Source organism: Lemur catta, chromosome 5, assembly GCF_020740605.2.
Source record: "Lemur catta isolate mLemCat1 chromosome 5, mLemCat1.pri, whole genome shotgun sequence".
Taxonomy (NCBI): domain Eukaryota; kingdom Metazoa; phylum Chordata; class Mammalia; order Primates; family Lemuridae; genus Lemur; species Lemur catta.
The window spans coordinates 8,392,555-8,412,056 of NC_059132.1; the positions used below are offsets into that span (position 1 = coordinate 8,392,555).

Here is a 19,502-nt window from a genome sequence, read left to right on the forward strand (position 1 = left end):
TCAATGCCAGAATCGCAGTCTTCAGACCGGGGTCTCTGTTGGTGTCTGATCATAACTCTTTTGCCTGCTTTGGACAAGTTCCCTCCATTCTTTCACAGATGTTGCGAGGCAAGCACGTATGCTGTCTGAGCAAAGGGTCTTTAAGCAAGAGATTTGCAAATATTACACGTTCTAATCCCACAGCCTGTCTCTGGGGAAGGGCATCCAGACTTTGGGGGGAATTATAATATTACAGACCAGTAAACAGTCATCATAATCTTTTTATCCCACTCTTTCTATGAAATAGGAGAATGTTAGACCCCATATATGGGATTTTTTTTTTTTTTTGGAGAATTTATTGCAATATTCACCCAATTTAGAGGCCATGCCAGGCTGTGCCTTCTTTCTCTGTTCCTGTGGTCAGAGCTCTGGCTGAGCCTACGTCTACCCCCTTGGCTTCTGGTAGAGTCCCTTTGTTCTTGTAATTAAAAATTCCCAAGGTTACTCTCCTCTGTTTTATAGATACTGCCTTTAACGATTTGAGAATTGGGTTTCCCACTCAGCCCCAATACTTCTGGAGCCATTCAGGTGGTCCTGTTTTCTCTCCAGCTCTCTGTTTTTTTCCTCCCTGAAAACACACTGCTTCCTTCCTAGTCCCAAATCCCGGCGACCCATCCAGCATCTCTATACCCTCCCCTCTTGGAAACTCGCCACTTGCCCTGCCTAGATCAATAACTTTTTCAGATATGACGTTATCTGGCACAGAGCAGCACTCAGTACATGCTGAGTTAGCGTGTGAAACTTGACTAGTGTCCGGTGGTGATGCGACGTCAACTCAAATGTGTTTCAGGTGTTTTGATGCCCAGCTGACTAGTCCTAGCCCTGGGTCCTTATGGGGACATTGGATTATCTGTCTTAAGTTTCTTGTTTGTTTAGTTAGGAATATGCACTATACCTTTTAACTGAGATACATGATAGAGGGCCAATTCCTATATTGCTTAAATGTCATCATTCAAAGGCATGCCATCAATTTGATAATCACTTTTGGGGAGCAAGAAGGAAACATTTCATTAAATATAAACATGGATGATAAGATGTACTCTGATTTCAGGAAAAAAGGCGTTTTAGAATCAAGGAACTATGGTACATAAAAATTCCTAGTGATTTGCTGTGATGGGCCTATGTAGGAAAATGGACTATATAGGAAAATGACGTAGCAGGAAGTTTTTTGGTGGGAGGGGCATCACTAGCGACCTCTTTGCAAATCCAACGAATACTATGGACTCTCTAAGAAATGAGCACACCTATAAGAGAATTTTGGCACAACATTTATGGGGATTGATGGATCCTCTGAATCTATCCATATTACAAATCGCCAGCATCAAGCATTGTAGAATAGCATGTCCTTGTTTGACACCATTGGGAAAGCTCTCCAAGGAATGGCTGAGGAAGACATTTTGTAACGTTTTGTTAATGTATCAGGAACCTTGTTTAGATTGTTAACACCAAAAGATTCTTTAGGCCTTTAACAGGGAAAATGGAAGTAGACAATGACCAATTCCAGATGTTAGTCTCCTCGTGGCCTGACTCTTTGGCTAGGATGCATCTCGTGCTGTCCTTATGCAACTTGCAGCACACTCAGAGTGAATCCTTATAAAGCGTTCTGCTTACTTGGCCTTACTCCCCTAGAATGCCAGAATCTTGGCTGTAGCAGTGAGTGGAGTCTAGCCAGCCTGGTTACTTCTTTAGAACAATCTCTGGAGGGGTTCTTTTACTTAGGACTTTTGAAGACAACAGAGGATTAGTTGGGAATACTTAAACCCATACTGTAAAATGAAGCCATGCAGGGTATTAAGCATGATTAAAGGTGCAGGGCTCCTTCTTTATCTATATTTTCATTATCTCAGTCCTTGAAGTTATAAGCTTACCTAAGGAAGCAGAAGTGATGATTAATTAAAAATATTAACTGATGAGTGGTCACTAATCAAAATTAATCATAGCTCAAACAGTCATCCCTGTTTAACACTTTATTTTAAGACATCCTGTGTGTGTCTTGGTCCGTCTCAGAATGGCAGATAAACAATCAAAAGCAGGAAAAAGAAGTTGTCAGTCTTACAAAGGATGCAGGATTTTATGAAATCCATGAAAGTGGTATTGGAGACCTCCTGAATAGCATATGTAGTCATGGGCAAAGGAGGGTTTGGCAGTGTTAGAGCAGTTAGCAGTTGATAAGGAGAAAACACATGAGATGATGATTTGATGGGCAGCTGACAGGGAATGATTTGAATTGTAGGATTAGGAGTGGACTTTGGGAAAATTGATGAGGCTCTCAATTGTTTTTGCAAGAATGACCATCTTTTTGATGGTGCTGTTAAAGTCGAACTTTTAATGAATATCTTTACAATATTATCATAAAATCTTGTAAGAAATATGGTATCTCTCATCAACATTTAATTTAGTCTTTTGAGATTTTGTGTGCTTAAGAATGTAAAATCTTACTTAAATATAAGGAAGTCTTATTTTGATTATTTGTTATTTGATTTCTCAAAATGAAGTTCCATTCAGCCCCCTACCCTCCTGCCCCAGACCATCATTTGACATAAAATGTTGCTTCTCACATTAAGGAGATTGACTTTGTTGCCTTTGCCTTGGTGCCAATTATCCTACGGTGATAAGGCCTTTTTCCTATACACCGTTATGCTGTGTAATAGGCAGTGGTTTTGATATAGATTTCTAGGTCCTCCTCTCTGTGGAGAGTCTCTGATCTAGTTTGATCTAGATTTCTGTGCCACGCTGTTTTTATTCCCTGCTACCCTGTGCTGGGAAGCCTCTTCTTGCATTGTAATGCACACTGCTTTTTATAGAAAGTGCGCCAGCATTCTGTGCCACGACTCAGAGTTCAGTTTAAGTACAGGGAATTTAGCAATTGAACTGTGAAGGAAACTTGTGCCTGTCAGAACATGGCAAACATCTTTCTCCTTCTTTCTCTTTCTCTTTTTTGCTGCCTGTAAATCCTCCCACTTTCATATATTGCCTTTTGCATATGCTCAAGTTCGCAATCTGGAAAGGTACTGGAACTGTGGCATAAGCCTTCAAGATATACTGCAGATAGCTTTTCTAGAGAGATTTGTATTGCATAATGTTTCAGTTAAGGATGACTTGCAACTTTATCATAACTTGAACACATTTGAAATAACAGAGGGAAATGTGTGTAAGGGGCCTTCTCTCTGTTTCTTAAAATAAAAGCCAGTAGTGAAAAATTCAGAGGACAGATATGAAAATTTGAACAGAGGCCCCCAAGCATGGATGGTCATTTTTCAGTTAAGGGATATTTTTGGGGCTTTAAGTCGTGTTTGGGTATACCAATCCCCCTCCCCCTGATTTGGCACCCAGATGTTGTTTTAAACAAGTTTTATAATTGTGTTGACTCAGCTTTTATGCAAAAATAATCTCTGTAAAACGCCTAAATATTTAGTTAACTAGAAGATTGAAAAGCCTCTGAAGTGCTGTTACAACCAGAGCTAAAAATAAATGCACGAATCATATTTTAAAAAATAAACAGATGCTTTTTTCATTAACCTTCTTTAAATATTGTGACCTTGAGACACAGGTATGCTAATATGTAGGGGAAAAGTATCATTATAAAATTAAATATATAGAGAAAAATGTGCATGTTTGTTTTTAGCCCATGTTTCCAATGTAATAAGGAATGATTAAACTCACAGACTGTCAGAGCTAGAAGAGACCTTAACAATCATCTTGAACATTTCTCTCATTGGTAGAAAAATAGGCCCAGAGAAGTAAAATGAATTCCCTGAATCCCACAAGTATTAGTGGAACAGTCAGGCCTAGAACCCAGGGCTGCTGTCTCCTAGTTTTATGCTCTTTTCATTACGCTGTGCTATTATGTGAACATTTGTAAGAATGGTATGGTAAAAGCTCACTTTTATTTTATCATTCTATTTGTTTATTTATTTCATCATTCTTTGTCAAACTTACTGGACACTCACTTCACTCAGTGTATTAGTTTTCCATCAGTGTAACAAAGCACCACAAACTGAGTAGCTTAAAACAATGTCCATTCGTTAGCTTCATAGTCCTTCAGCTCAGAAATCTGGTGTGGTGAGTCCAGGTTCTCTGCTCAGGCTGGACATTCAGGTGTTGGCTGGCTGTACTTGGAGTCCTTTTCCAAACTCATTGCTGTGATTGGCAGAATTCAATTTCTTGTGGTTGTAGGACTTGAGTGTACACATCCTTGCTGGCTGTCAACTAGAATCCCTCTTCTAGAGGCAGCTCCCTGTTCCTCGTCACGTGACTCTGCCACGTGCAATCCAACGACAGCATGTTGAATCCTCCCTGTACTTCAAATTTCTTCTTTTTTAACTACCAGATAAAATTCCCTGCTTTCAAGAGTTCATGTGATTCAGTTAGGCCCATTTGGTTAATCTCTGTATTTTGAAGTCAACTGATTGGGATATTAATTATATCTGCAAAACCCCTTCACACTAGTATAATTCCTAGATAAATGTTTGATTGAATAACTATGGGATGGATATCTTGGGGGAGCTGTCTTTAGAATTCTGCTGGCCACACCCAGATTATCTGGTGGCTAAGCTTTGGACCAACCCTACCATTGGTGACACTGTTGAGAACCTAGAAATAAAGATGGGAAAAGGCAAATATGTGGGATTGGTGTATTTTTGTATTCCAAGGGCTCAGGGATGGAAATGCCCTGAAGGCAGCAATAACTGCCACAAAACCCATGCACTTGATTGCGTAGAAAAGGCAGAGTTGTGCCTGATGGGCACAGCTGAAGTTGTCTCCAAATCAGGCAGCTGGGGCAACCCGATGCAGCAAGAATTGATTGTTGGTAGCAGAACAAAGAAATGAATTATAAAATCACAGTGATCTTGGTTTACACACCTCTGCCCTCCTCATAATGACAGAGCACCAAATAGTATTAATAGTAATGAACCCCAGTTGGCAAAAATCATTGAGTTTTATATGCTGAGTTTATCATCTATGAAATACAACAGTATCCCCTTAGCCACAGTTTAACTTTTTGCAGTTACCTGCTGTCAGCTGTGGTCCAAAAACATTAAATGGAAAATCCCAGAAATAAACAATTCATAAGTTTTAAATTTTATGCCATTCTGAGTAGCGTGATGACATCGCCAGGAACGTTAATCATCCCTTTGTCTGGTGCTATCCAATCATTAGTCACTTAGTAGCCATCTAGGTTACCAAATGAAAAAAAACATATATAGGGCTTGGTACCATCTAGGGTTTCAGGCATCCACTGGGGGTCTTGGAATGTATCACATGTAGATAACGGGGTCTACTGTAAAGTGAAAGAAAGTCCTATCAAAAAATGGTTTAAAGTTTTGTACCTGAAAGGGCTAAGCTAACTCAATTAGAAAAATAGTCCACTTTAGTGGAACTCCAGTGGCTTCTCATCATGTAGAACAAAACCCAAACCCCTGATGTGGTTAGAAAGGCCAGCCTCTTTGGCCATCTCTCTGTGCTCCAATATGCCAAGCTCCTCCCAACCTCAGGGCCTTTGCAAATGCCATTCTGCCAGTCTTCAGCGTTCTTCCTTCAGTTTTTCACATGCCTTTTTACATAGCTTGCTCTTTCTTCTTCAGATCTCAGCCTAAATGTCACTTTCTCAGAGAGGTTTTTCCTAATCGTTTTATAGAATTACTGCCTTACTGCTTCCCAAGTCACCTGCTTATCTTCAGAACAGCCTACTTTGTTTGCTTCTTTATGACTTGTCTCCCTCCTTTAGAATGGCACTCCTTTGAATTAGACCTTACCTAATGCACCTTTGTCTCTCTCATGTCTAGATCAGGGCCCAGCGCATAGTAGTCACTATTTCTGGGATGTTAAAAAAAAGATTTCCAGAGACACGAAATGTTCCGTTGTCACAAAGGGAAATCATGGAATTACAGAGAGCAGCGTTCTCAGTTTTAGGAAATTTCAGCCTGCCCTTAACCTGCTGGTACTCAGAATTACCACTTTGGCAATTGAGGTAAGAATGGTGTAATGTCTACCCCAAGATCATGTACTTAATGGTAGTAAGAGATAAGATTGGTCTCCTGAGCTCTTGATATTTTCAGCTATTCTCCCACGAGGAATTGGTCTATATCGAAAAAATTTAACTTCTAGAGTTCCTGCCTCTCTTAAATAAAATTAAATAATAGTCTTCTAACATCTCATTTGAAGTGTTTTTGGTTCACTCTCCTTATTCTGTTCATGTTTTTGCTGCTTGCAAATTCTCTTTCAAATTCATTTTTATTTTTAATATCTGTTAGACAAAAATGATGATAGATCTGTCTCCTGGTAGAAATTACACATCTTTTGAACAGTGTTGCTGACCCTCAGCATTCCTGGCTTTGTTAAAAATATCATTGACCCTTGGAGATACTGGTGTGATTGGTATTGAGACTGACTTAATGAGAAACTTCAAAGGTTCAAGCAAAACAGGAGAAATGTGAGTGGCGAGAAAGTATAGTATGGAAATTATTTCCTAAATAAAACCTGCTCTGTGCTCATCTTCTGCAGATTACATGAGATATTTCATTCTCTACTGAAATTTAAATGAGGTTTATTTCATTTGGGCAACTCCATGTGAACTTAACACATTTTAAACTGTGCTTTCAGGTTTTTGTTTGTTTTGTGTTTTTTGCATTTTTTAACCTCAGTTCAGCTCTCAGCCAGGAGTTGTTTTGGGTAAACAGGGATTCACAATCTATTGGATGGGTGGGGTTGCTTTTGGCTTTTAACTAATGATAAAGAGTAGGAGAAAACAATAACAGCAAAAAGAATAAGAAAAGCCAAGACTTTGTATGCCCAGTTTTCTAGATCATCTGCATTGTTGCATAATAGTAAATGGGACCAATATTGGGTATCTTTAGAGTTGTATTTTTTTTCCAGTTTATAGACTGCCAGCCAGAACATCCAAAAGCATTTTTCTTGTTTGGCTAATAAGCATGATGTTTGTTTGTTTGTTTTTTAACTTTCTGGTAGATGAAGCTGTTTATGTACAAAGCTTTGCTTCTGTTTGTGTGTGAGAGAAATAACATGAGCCCCCAAACAGGCAAGGCAGATGAAGTAGGGGTAGAACAAAGGGTGGGCACAGCCGTTTATGTAATTACAGAGAAGGTTTAACTCTTGATACCTGAATATCTTACTTGCAAATAGATAAATTAAGGATAAAATAACTTATATGTCAGAATTATCCCACATATTTATGCCTTATAAGGGATTACTGTACCTGCTTTATTAGAATATCTGCAGTATTTTTTGCAGATCATCAAATACTTAACAGAGGGGAAAACTGAAAGCTAAGTGTTCCAAGTCATTAATGATTAAATAGCAATCAGAAATCAAGATAAAGCAAAGTTAAATTATAATGATTTTTTTAAATGGACATAAGGATCAATGAGAAATCAAGATAAGGCAAAGCTGAAATTATAATACTTCAATGGATTTAATGTTTCTAGTTTTAAATGTTTTGTTTTAGTTGACAGAGTTCTGAAATGCTAGACTGCTTCTATATAGGATACTGGGCAACTGAAATATAGCCCTTTACCCTTAAGGATGTAATAGTTAAGTTGAGGAGATCAAGACATACAAAAGATCAGTATGAAATATACATAGGCTTAATGCAGGTTCTCAAACTTCAGTTTTCCTCCTTCAGCCTTCTTGGTTTTGGTAATATCACCATAACATTTGTTTTATTTATTCAATACTTTTCTATGATTTGATTTACTTTCTTAAAAATTTCCTTTTAAAAAAATAAATGCATATCTTACTACATGAATCAGAATCACTTGTTATATAAGGAAATACTAAAAATAAATAAAATGATAACAACTGTATTGTTCTAACTAGATAACTGAATACTTTGGTTGCTAAAGTCTCTGAGCTTATCCCCTGCTTTTCTATTTAAAAAAAAAAAAATGGGCTGGGCATGGTGGCTCATACGTGTAATCCTAGCACTTTGGGAGGCCGAGGCAGGAGGATTGCTTGAAGCCAAGGGTTTGAGACCTTGCCTCTACAAAAAGCCAGAAACATTGGCTGGGAGTGGTTGTGTGTGCCTGTAGTTTCACCTACTGGGGAGGCTGAGGCAGGAGGATCGCTTGAGCCCAGGAGTTTGAGGTTGCTGTGAGCTGTGATGATGTCACTGTACACTAGCCTGGGGAACAGAGTGGGACCCTGTCTCCGAAAAAAAAAGAAGGATATTAGCAACTGTTAAATGTTGTTGGAGACATGCTAATATCAAATGGAGGCTTCTTTTAGATGATCTTACAAAGTTTAAAACAGAATAGGAAGGGGAATCTTTTTCAGGTGGTGACACATACCCTGAGATGCATTCCTGAATGAATGCATCTGATTCCTGATTCCGATTCCTGAAATCCTCTCTTGCACGGTAGCGTAGGTCCCATACTTGGGGAATGCAGGCTCGGTAGGATGCTGCTGAGATCCAGCCCTGGTGATTTTGTTGGCCTTATTTTTTTCAGAGGTGTCCGTTATGATACTTAGTATGATGGGTCTGTGTATTTGGTACATATTCTAAGTAGGAGGAGAACAGCCCAAGTTATACTGTTTCTTCTTAGCCACCTGCATTTGCAAAGGACTGTTCTGGGTACAGCAATCAACTCTTGATTAGTTGTTGAGGCAGAATAACCATGGTTAAGACGAAATAAATAAAACTAGGGTGCTTTTGAAGAAAATGAAATTGCTGAGGAAGGAAAGCATCTCTAGTTTAGAGAGTTCTGATTGCCTGGAACTTGACTGTCTCCAATAGCCAGGGAGACCCTGCTCGTCCTTTCTGGTTGGTGTGCCCCTGCCTCATTGCAGCCCTGCATTAGCTGCTGTCTGCTTCCAGGCTGGGAGGCCCCACGGTATAACAAATTAGCTGGGGTGCAGGAAGTTTGAGGAGGTTGAATCATGCCTTTAAGCAAATCATATCTTTTAAGTTAGAGCTAGAGAACTCTTTTCTGGACCTGCTCTTGTTTTTTTTTTTTTTTTTGAAGACTGAGGCTGCTGATGATAGAATGATGAGGCTGATGACACTTTTTGGCACTTACTCCGTATCATTCTTTCTGCCAAGAATGTCATGTGTATTGTCTCATGGTCCTATAAGGGTAGGTACAACTATTATCCCTGTTTAGCATTTGAGGAAACTGAAAACTTAGAGCATATCCTTAAATCTTGCAATTTAGCACCAGATTAATCTGGGAGAGCTTGCAGGCCTCTGTGATGAGGAGGAGGACAGGAGGGAGCTGATGGTGAGGGGGAGGTTGATTTCATTTTCTGACAGTGATACCTGGAGTGAAGACACTAAGCAGTGATAGACAGTTCTGTGGGGAGGTCACTTAATGGAGAAGGAGAGAAAGTCAGAAGCAGTGAGGGGCCGGCGGCCAGCTCGCCCTCCTGCAGTGCAAGGCCCGCTCCCCTCTGCTTCCCTTGCTGGAACATTTAAGACAGTGGTTTGCTCAGAAACAAGCTGCTGTCCATAGGCTTTCTCCTAATATTGGAGGAAAAGAAAACACATCTGAACAGGGGACTTGGAGCCAACAATAGGGGACTGCCTTATAAAGACAATTACCACTTTGGGCTTTTTTTGTGTTTGAATGAAGGCTTAATCCCAAACATTTGTATTGCATTTTTTATTATTTACTTATTTTGAGACAGAGTCTCGCTCTGTAGCCTGGGCCAGAGTGCAATGGTGTCATCATAGTTCACTGCAACCTCAAACTCCTGGGCTCAAGCAATCCTCCTGCCTCAGCCTTCCAAGTAGCTGGGACTACAGGCGTGCCACGACTCCCAACTAACTTTTGTATTTTTAGTAGAGAAGGTGGGGGTGGTCTTGCTCTTGCTCCCGCTGGTCTCAGACTCCTGAGCTCAAGCAATCCTCCCACCTCGGCCTCCCAGAGTGCAGGTGTGAGCCACCATGCCAGGCCATTTTTTTTTAAATAAATTTTATTGTGTGTATTAAGGTATACAACATATTGTAAGATACATACATATATATATATATATATATATATAGTAAAATGGTTGCTATAGTGAAACAAATGAACATATTCATTATCTCATATAGTTATCCATTCCCCTCTCCCCCAGAGCAGCTATATATATATATATATAATCTGCTCATTTAGCAAAAATCCTCTATATTAATACACTGTTGTTAACTATGGTCTTCATGTTGTACATTAGGTCTTTAGACTTGTCCCTCCTATATATCTGTTGCTTTGTATCCTTTGACCTACTTCTCCCCATTTCCAACCTCCCACCCTGACCCTGGTCACCACTATTTTATTCTCTATCTCGTATGTTTTACCTTTTTGGGGAGTTAGATGCTGCATGTAAGTGAGATCATGCAATATTATATTAATTTTTTTTCTACCATGTTTTTAAAATGATAAATATTTTTATGTATTGACATAAGGTTATCTAAGTAAATTTTCATTTCATTTCATACCCTATTTTATTAAATTTTAATTGTTAGTAAGAATTTATTTGGGCCTATTTTAGAGTAGTACTCTCCGCTTTATACCAATGAACTGAAAGTTAACTGTAGAATGCAAACAGACCCTGACAGCTCAGAGTGGGTTAGAACGTGTGCCGGGCACACAGATAAGGATGTTCATTGCAGCATTGGTGGAAAAGCTAAGATGGAAGGAATAGATAGATAGATAGATAAAAAGGCATTGCTCACATGGGGCCGCTCCATTCCACTGTGGAATAGACAGTGTCCATTCCACTATGTCCATGCGGTGGGATACTGTGCAGGGCTTTTTTACATGGTGCAGGTCTGAGTGCACTGACAGGAAAAGCACCGTGGCAGGAGTGACATCCAAAACTTTTTGAGTAATGTGATCTCATTTGAGTCAATAAAAGGATGTTTGTGAAGTCCGTGCACATGCTCTTCCTAGTATGTAAATAATTTCCAGGGAGGAAACTCAAAGATTTAACAGTTGAAACCTTCAGGGAGAGAGAATAGAGGACTTTAACTTCTAATTTTTCATTTTTATGTATAGTTTGATATTACCCCATGCACATGTATTACTTTTATGTAGATAATAACAGTAGTGAAAGTAACACCTACTGGTAACGGATAAAAGTAAAATTTAAGCAATACGTCTCTCTGTACTCCTTAATTAAAATTAAGCCATGGATGTGTCTCTAGGAAGCTAAGTCTGTTACATACCTGAAGACCCAGGACATTTTCTTTCTCTTTTCTCCCTCCTCCCAGGCTTTACGAAACTGTAGTTATTTATTCCATGGATGTTCAAAAGTAGGTCAGCAACACAACCAAAAAAAGCAGAGCTCTCGGCTGGCTTTTTGGGGGTGGTGAGAGGGGAGGTGCTAGCACAGGATGTCGGGTTGGCTTCCTTGATCTTCCTTTGCCTTTTTGTGTGTGTTGCTGGTTTCTAATCATTTTCCTCCCCTTTTCCACATTTTGAAGATTATTTTAGACTAGGCAATGCCCTAACATTTTTAGCTTTTGCCTTCTGTATTTTTGTAGTGTGTTTTTAGAGTCTGTTTATTTTCTTATTTTCTATTTGATCCATTCCATTAAATTTTTTATCTAGTGCTTCATTGCTTCTCATCCTGATTACTCCTGGTATAGCTCAGCGTGCGTGTCTGATTGTGGTCATTCCCTTGCTGTCCTGTTCCATTCATTCCTCTTAATCTCTGTACTTTAGTGGTGGTTTTTGAATATCTGGATAATTCAGTGTCTCTGACCCAAATAGCCAGTGGAGCTTTTCTTGACCTCCCTAGTTATGAGAGCTGAAATGACACGCCCACAGCCATCAGGCGGGAGGGGCCCTGGCTCTCCATGTCATCTTGTTCTCCTGACATCTAAACCTTGGCAGGATGATGCTTATAAGCTCCTCCTAAGGAACTTGAATGTTTAAAAATGTTGGAAAATTAGAGTCAAAAGCCCTTTTTACATGAGCTTTTCATGGGAATAGATGAATTCACACGCAAATATTGCTTAATGTTTTATTTTTAAAAGGCAGCCACTTTACAAACTGACTAAATGTTCACAAAGTATTTTTCCTAAACGTTACCCCCGTTTAATATGTGAGTAGTTACGATGGCTGTCGCCATGTGTGGGTGAGGAAGGTGAGCCTCCTCCGGGTTCAGGCCTTCGCCCTGCAGGGCTCCAGCGCTGGGCTTTTTCTTCCTCCGCGCTTGCTCTCCACAGTAGCGCTGCCGAGAGCATTCGGTGAGCTTAGCTTCAGGAAAGCCACGCGTCTTTTTGGAAATAGCTTTTCCTCAGCTGTTTAGCATCACTAATTTTTCCCCTTTTGTCCCTCCCTCCTCCTCTCCTTCTCTCCTTCCCTCCCTCCCCGTTTTCAAGACCTTCCTTTCCATTTTGCATGGCCCTTCTCCACGTGCACAGCTCCATCCTCACGCTTTTCACTTCACCTGCAGAGTGAAAAATGTTTTTTTCCATTCATCCATCTCTGCCGTGCTTTCTCTTCCTGTGAGATCTAGCACCAAACTCAGCTTTTCCCAGAAGTCTTGCCTGACCTGGTACATCCAACTTTGATCATTTCAAATCTCCATTGGCCCTTTGCATACAGAAAGATCGCGTCTTAGGTACTGGGCCCCTGGTGGAGGGGAAGCAGTTGGTCATGGAAACCGTGGCAAACGGAGAGAGGAAATTATTGGGTGTCTAGTCCACCGTTCTGTTGAACTGCACAGCCTTAGAAAAGTCCTTCACCCTTTCTCGACCTGTGAGTCTGCAGCTTTAAAATAAAAGGGGTGGAATGAGAGATTTGCCACCAAATTAATAGTTTTCAAATTATGTTACAGGAATCTCTGGGAGTCTGTGGGGGTTGAGGTGAAAGGAAGGCTTTTTCCTGGCTCCTCCCGGAGCTGCCTTGCTTTCCTCTGTTTGATGTCGTGGGGCTTCCCATTCGATTTTATCTGTCTGTCTAGCTACTTATTTTTGATAAAAGATATTTTCTGCTAACATTATAGTTTTAAAACCATCGGATTACACGATCCTAATATGGTCACTGTCTCTTAAGACATAATTCGTTACTTTATAAATAGTTTTAATTTAACTTGGCTTTGTTCTTTAGATGTCTCCTATGTATATAGTCCCCTGGTCTAGAGTATATGAGCTTTGCTATTCCAGGTGGCTAAGGTTGTTGTGTGTATTCTTCGTTACCCCAGGTACCTAAGATTACTTAATGAAGGAGTGTATGTATGATAAAGGTAGCTCTAGTCTTGGTGTCATGGGTCATCTGGGTAGTGTCAAGAAAGCATAATAAAATTGGTTGAGGCATAGCATACATGCATTTATTGTAAATGAATTCAGCTAGAAGTATTCTTCAGACAACAAAACTAGAGTGTGGCCTCCAGACACAAGTAACTGCTTAGTCTGGTGTTCAGTTGAGGAAACCACTGGGTGAAGGAAGAACTCTCTGCGGAGCACTGACGGGCAGTACCATGCAGTTCAAACAAAGCAAAGTATCTTCTGCTGCATGCTTGGCTTAAGGACTTTCCAAGAGAAATTCCCACTCTGTCTGGGTTTTGCCTTAAACTTTAGCTTCCAAAACTAACACCCAAGTGAGATGTGATATCACCATATTCTATTTCACTTCATTGGGGGTTGTTTCCCATGAAGGATTCTGCAGGTTTTTATTATGGGGTGATGGTTCCATAGTACTACTTGACTCCTCTAAAAGAATTTTTAAAAATCTTTTTGCAATAGGAATGCGAGACCATTTAAAAAGCGCCTCCTTTAAGGAAATTGTAGGTTTATAAAGCGAGTAAGTGCACTGATGTCATGACAGCAGTCCGTGCGGAGCAGCTACTGCTTCTGAGGGGTGGGGTTATCGACTGTGGAAAGACAGAGCCTCTTGATCTCCATTTGGTCCTTTTGCAGACCCTGACAGTGGCCCAAGAATGAGGTCTCTGTAATGCCAAGACATTTGACCCAGTCATTATTACTATATTTTTGTATAGTGTCCACGAAGTTTTTAACATCCATACATAATAAATGTGTCCATTCAATATAAATGCAGGGAATAAAAGATACCCAAATACGACTATATATTGAAAAATTCCGGCTTCATAAGCTATCCTGCTGGGAAAAGATATTTTTTTACATGCCAAAAATATAAATTGAGACCTTACTAAACTAGATTGGAAAGACAGTTCTGTAGAGACATCTGGTTCCCTGTAGGTGGAATTTTAACTCTTAAAATCAAACATACCAGCTTAAATAGTGTGTGAGCTAGAGAGATTTCAGATTGTGAACCTGCTGGTTCAAGCTTTTCTTTGCTGTCTTTCTCTGGTAGGTTTCTCTCGTTGTGCCAAAGACAGGCCCCTGTAAACCAGCAGCTCCTGGTCTGCACCATACCCGCTTAGCGTGGAAGAACATACCTCTTCCCTAATGTTCCAGCAAAGCTCTTGGGGCTAACTTTGTCTCTGGCCTGGGCCAGGTCCTGTGTGCATCCCTGAAGTGGTCACTGTGACCTGAGTCACATGCTAGCCCTGGACTTAGCTCCACCCAACCACACAGAGATGAGGGAAGGGGTGGTGCCCTAGAGGAAAATTGGGAAGTGTTACCAGGAGAAAGAGGAGTGGATTCTAGGCAGGCAAAATTAACACGTTCCTCATAATGAGCAATTGCAAGAGGTCAGGTAGACAAGTTGCAGAAGAGGTATTGGTGGACTGGTGGTGTGGGTAAAGAAAATTACATAAACGTAATACCTCCGCCTTGGGTTCTTCCTTTTAGTTTACGATCTGTGTGTTTTGTTTTGTGGCATTGCTGGGCCAATAAAGAGAACTTCAAACGGATGTTCAGCACTTTGTTTTATTGGTGCACACAGAGTCATCAATTCACCTTATTTTGCAAAGAAAGAAGGCAGAGAAAGAATCCTGTTTTGATTTCTTGATTTGCTTTAGAAGCACATAGAAGGTCAGGAAATTTTTGTCGGATTGAATTGCTTGGAGGTCCTGGGGCTGCCACAGGCCAGCCAGGTGGTTTTTTCCCCTGTGGGATGCTGATCTTCAGACATCTGTGCTGAACCCAGCAGTTTCCTGGGCGTAGGAGTCAACCTTTGTGTGCTTGGCTGCCTCCAAAGCAGCCGCCTCCAGAAGCCACCAGCGATCTCCTGGTTGAGAGAGAAAATGGAAGGTGGTAGGGAGAGGAACCAAAAACATTTCACACTTTGCCTCCCCAAAGACAGATCTGTCATCCTCCCTTGACCACAAAAATTCACTGAGGAAGTCGGTGAGTCAGAGATGCGCCAGGGTGTAAGTCGTCAGCAGAGCTGAGCAAGCCTCTGGTTGCTGTATTTTTCTGTTCTCGCTGCTGCTGCTTTCCTTCCAGGCTGCAGTCGCCAGCATGAGAAGCAGGGACACTGCCTTGCAGGGCGTCATCAGCCCATGGTCAGGGGGGTTGACAGGTCGCTCACGGAGTCACGGGAAGGTGACCTGGTTCCTCTTGACTACTCTGACTTATTTGTAATGATTCTGATGTCTTGAAAGTATTTTCCATTTCATTCCTGAGTTCTTGCAGACCTTCCCATAAATGAGCACATTAGGTCTTAAAATTTTTCTTTCTGTATTAATTGAGGTGGGGCTGGATTTTGTCTCCTTGGGTCTTAGCTGGATTGAGGTGGGGGGTGGTTCAGGGCATGCCCAAGGCCTCACAGGCCATCAGTGATAGATCCTGGTTGAAGGATGTCCTCTTTCCTCAATAGCAGTATCTCCCCCCAATTTTTTTCCCACTTCTTTACCTCTCTTTCTCTCCAGCAATGAGGAGGTATAAGATAATGTCTAAAAACGCTTCAGTTCCCTTTGGAGAAAGGCACACTAGCCATGTACCTCTTGTGTCCACATCTAGAAAACACATAGCCGGGATTAGCGGGCGGCCACTCTTGTCATTGAACTAAGCAATTCCAAACCGGAAACTGAAACTCCAGTGTGTAGTGTGTTTGATGGTGGCCAAGAGTGTGGTTGGTTTTCTTATAACCCGGTTTGCATTCAGGCCTCATCCCTGACTATTTGAATAATTTTATGCCCCAGGTTCTTATCTGTCAAATGGGGGATGATTTTAACTTTGATCTCATAAAGTTCTCTGTACAGTTAAATGATATAATTAATTGAAATCACTGGGCACGATATCTGTCATGTAGTGAACACTTTATAAATGTTACCATGAGTATCTTAATCCCAGAGCTTTATCATGTCAAGAAGGGAGTTTGCCTTTTTTGTAAAGATTAAAATTTTTCACAATAAAAAATCGGGGGAAAAATATAAAGAAGCATAATGAATGATATAATGAGCAACCGTGTCTCACCAGTCAGCTTCATCAAGTCTGGACGCTTTACCACATTTATCTGGGATTTTTTAAAGGAATTAAAGCATTACGGATGCGTATCTTTTGACAAAGCAATGCTATGGTAAAGGAAAAAGATGGGGAGACTGTCTGAAACAAAAGCAAATAAGATGCCTAATCGAGTGCAGCGGGTAGACCTGGCTTGGGCCCTTTTTTAAGCAAAACAATTACAAAAAGACCTTTTAGAGACAATTATAGAAATCTCCATGTGTACTCCCTATCAGATGATACTAAGGAATCATTAATTTTGTTAGGTTTGATAATAGCATGGTGATTATTTATGAAAAAATAAAATATTATTAGCTTAAAGAAGATGGGAATTTGTAAGAAAGAAGTTTTTTCTTTTTAACGTTTCCTAATTTTTCCCCCTTAATAAATAACAAGTTACCTTGGCAGTTTTAACTAGGTGCTATTTCCCTCTTCTCTTCACTTTTTCCCCGAGTTTCCTGAAGCCCAACGTCCCAGCTGGTGTCAGAGTTTTGCTCTGCCCTGGCTCGCTTTGTGTGTGTAGATTCTTCCCTGCTGCAGCTGCCGCCACGTCCAGAGGGTACAAGGCGTGTGACTCAGTGTTTCACTTAGGATTTGGCAAACACAGATCTGTCTCTTGAGGACTGGGAATGCCATTGATGGGGCCACTTTATCAAGGACCTACAGAAGAAAACAATGGGGACAGACTGATAGCTTTTGAACTATTTTAAAATTTCCTCCATACACAATCAAGGAAAATGCAGAGACAGAACGTCCAACTTCTAGCTGCATTGTTTGTCTCCAGGGCAAAGAGGGTACTTGTGTGAGAATTAAGGGAAGCTGCCCCACGGTGAGCCCACTCCCAGGAGGTAACACCGAATGAAGTTCTGTCTCTGCAGGGACTGCTGGGGGCTTGCAGGAGAGGAGGGAGGGCTCTGGGAGGTAGGCAGACAGCACTTCCTGCCTACTGTAAATCCGTGGCCAGCAGCTAAGGAGCTCTGGAGTGAGATCTTCAGAGAGGAATGTCATCTGGGGTGGATCTCACTGTGTTGCCACTTTCAAGCCAAATTTATACATAAGTAACCACCAACCAGATCAAGATCTAAAACATTTCCACCATCCCAGAAGGCTGCTTACTGCACTCAGTCAGTACCTCCTTCCCTCTCCTGCCCCTTCTAGTAACCGCTGTTCTGACTCCTGCCACCATTGATTAATGTCCCTGGTACTGTGCTTCGTGGAAACATACACCATACACTCTTCTTGTGTGGCTTCTTTCATTCAGTGTTATCTGTGAGATGCATCATTCATGTTTCTATGTAGCAGTAGTACTTTTGCTGTATAAAGCATTTCATTGTAGAGAACATATCACTACTCATTCTTCCATTGAACATTGTGTTGTTTGTTGAAGTTCTCATTTCATCCTTGACCTATTTTTCCCTTCCACTTTGAGTAAGGTGGATAACATGCATTTATTAAGCACCTGCTTCTTATAGAGCTCTGTGCTAGGATATTTCTAGGGAACATTTCTAGGGCCCAAGAGTCCTGATTGCAGCTCTCAGGACACTTCACACCCAGTCAAGTACTAATAAGTAGCAGCCCCATTGTTTGAGTGTCTGCTATACTTCAGACATTGTCCTAGGTGTGTTCCTGTGTTACCATGTCGAATTGTAACACTATTCTTTGGAGGTGTATACCATTAACATTTGTTATCAAGATTGGGAACTATCACTCAAGGTCACATGGCCAGTAAGTGTCAGAGGTAACATTTGAACTTAGATCCAAGCACATTCTCGTAATGCTGCTCGGCCTCTCCTAAGACATCTGTGTCACACTTGCCACATGAACAAAGCATTAGCAACACATAAGCACAAACTGTTGTCTAAACGTCCAGTGGTCTTTCCCTAGTCGCGCGTATACCTGCCCCTGCCTCCCTGCATTCAGAGCAGCGAGGCCATGAGCTACCTCGTGATGAGGTTTCCCAAACCTATGCGTGTGCTTTATCAGCCAGGCTGCAAGTTCATGTTTGGAAAGTTCTTTGAAGGCCAGAATTTGCTCCTGGTAGTTGTTGTTATCATGAGCAGCAGGTTGGCTACTTTTCCACAGGGCAGAATTATCTTCAGGCAAGTGATTTTTTTGTGTACTTTCTACTTAAAAGGACTAATTGCTTATTCCTTCTCATTGCCCCGTTCACTTCTGCAGAATTACTGGCCAAAACCAAACAGGAGTTGCTCTTGTCCCTGGGTGGGGAAAAGGTACTTAACTCGTCCACAGCCCCACCACCCCTCAGCCTGGCTCAGAACTCATTCAGCATCACACACACCCCACCTTTTAAACCAAGTGGAAGGTTCCTGTTTTCCTGTCCTCTGTTGCAGTTGTGCATCTGCCTGCATTTACTCTGTAGCTTGTTGACATTGAAAAGGGCCTCCTATGGGCATTCATTGCATTCGTCTACTCAGAAGTCTTTTCTCCAATCCTTTTGACCGGAAGCTGCGTTTTTGCTGCAGTTGCATGTAAGCTAGTCTGATCTGGTTCACCTTGTGCTGCTTTCGAGGGCTGAAAAAGCCCTGTGGCCGAATGTTCAGCAGGCTGTTCAGATGTAGTGGACTGATGGCTTGAGCTAAGTCCGTTTTCCTGCCTTTCACACACCTCCCATCCCCCAAGGCAAAGGTGGAAAACCCAGTGAGTTACATAAGTTTTGGAGCAGTGCAGATGGCTGGCTGCTGGCCCAGGCGAACTCGGCTTTGGAGCACTTGGGAATGCTGCGCTGGCAATGAAACATGGGCTCCTTTTTAATGAGAATAATCATTTTGTTCAGCTGTGTAAATCCCTATAGTAGAGTGAGATCAGGGCTGCGATCCCCTAAACACGGCTGCTGGCTTCACTCTGGGGCAGCACCGGGAGTGTCTTGTGGTGGCAGGGCATTTTGTCTTACAGTTTGGACTTTACTAAACAGGGAAGTGTGGGCGGGGCTGCAGAACAGGAATTACACCATTGTGCAGCCTGGCAGCCCTGTGGAATTGGTCGCAGAGCGGAAGGAAGGACTCTGAAAAGGAAGGGAAAGATCTCACCAGCAGTGCTAGCCAACTCCAGCCTTGCTGTCCTGCCTGCCCAGTGTCTAATCTTACCCTTTTGTTGTGTACCTTTTTTCTTGAGAGGTTTTGAAATGACA

The 19,502-nt window shown here is 41.4% G+C and overlaps 1 protein-coding gene across 5 annotated transcripts in view; it reads left to right on the forward strand.

Annotated features, from left to right (window-relative positions):
• Positions 1–19,502, forward strand: part of ARHGAP26 (Rho GTPase activating protein 26) — a 371,806-nt gene that overhangs the window by 155,827 nt on the left and 196,477 nt on the right. The gene's annotated exons all lie outside the window — the stretch shown is intronic.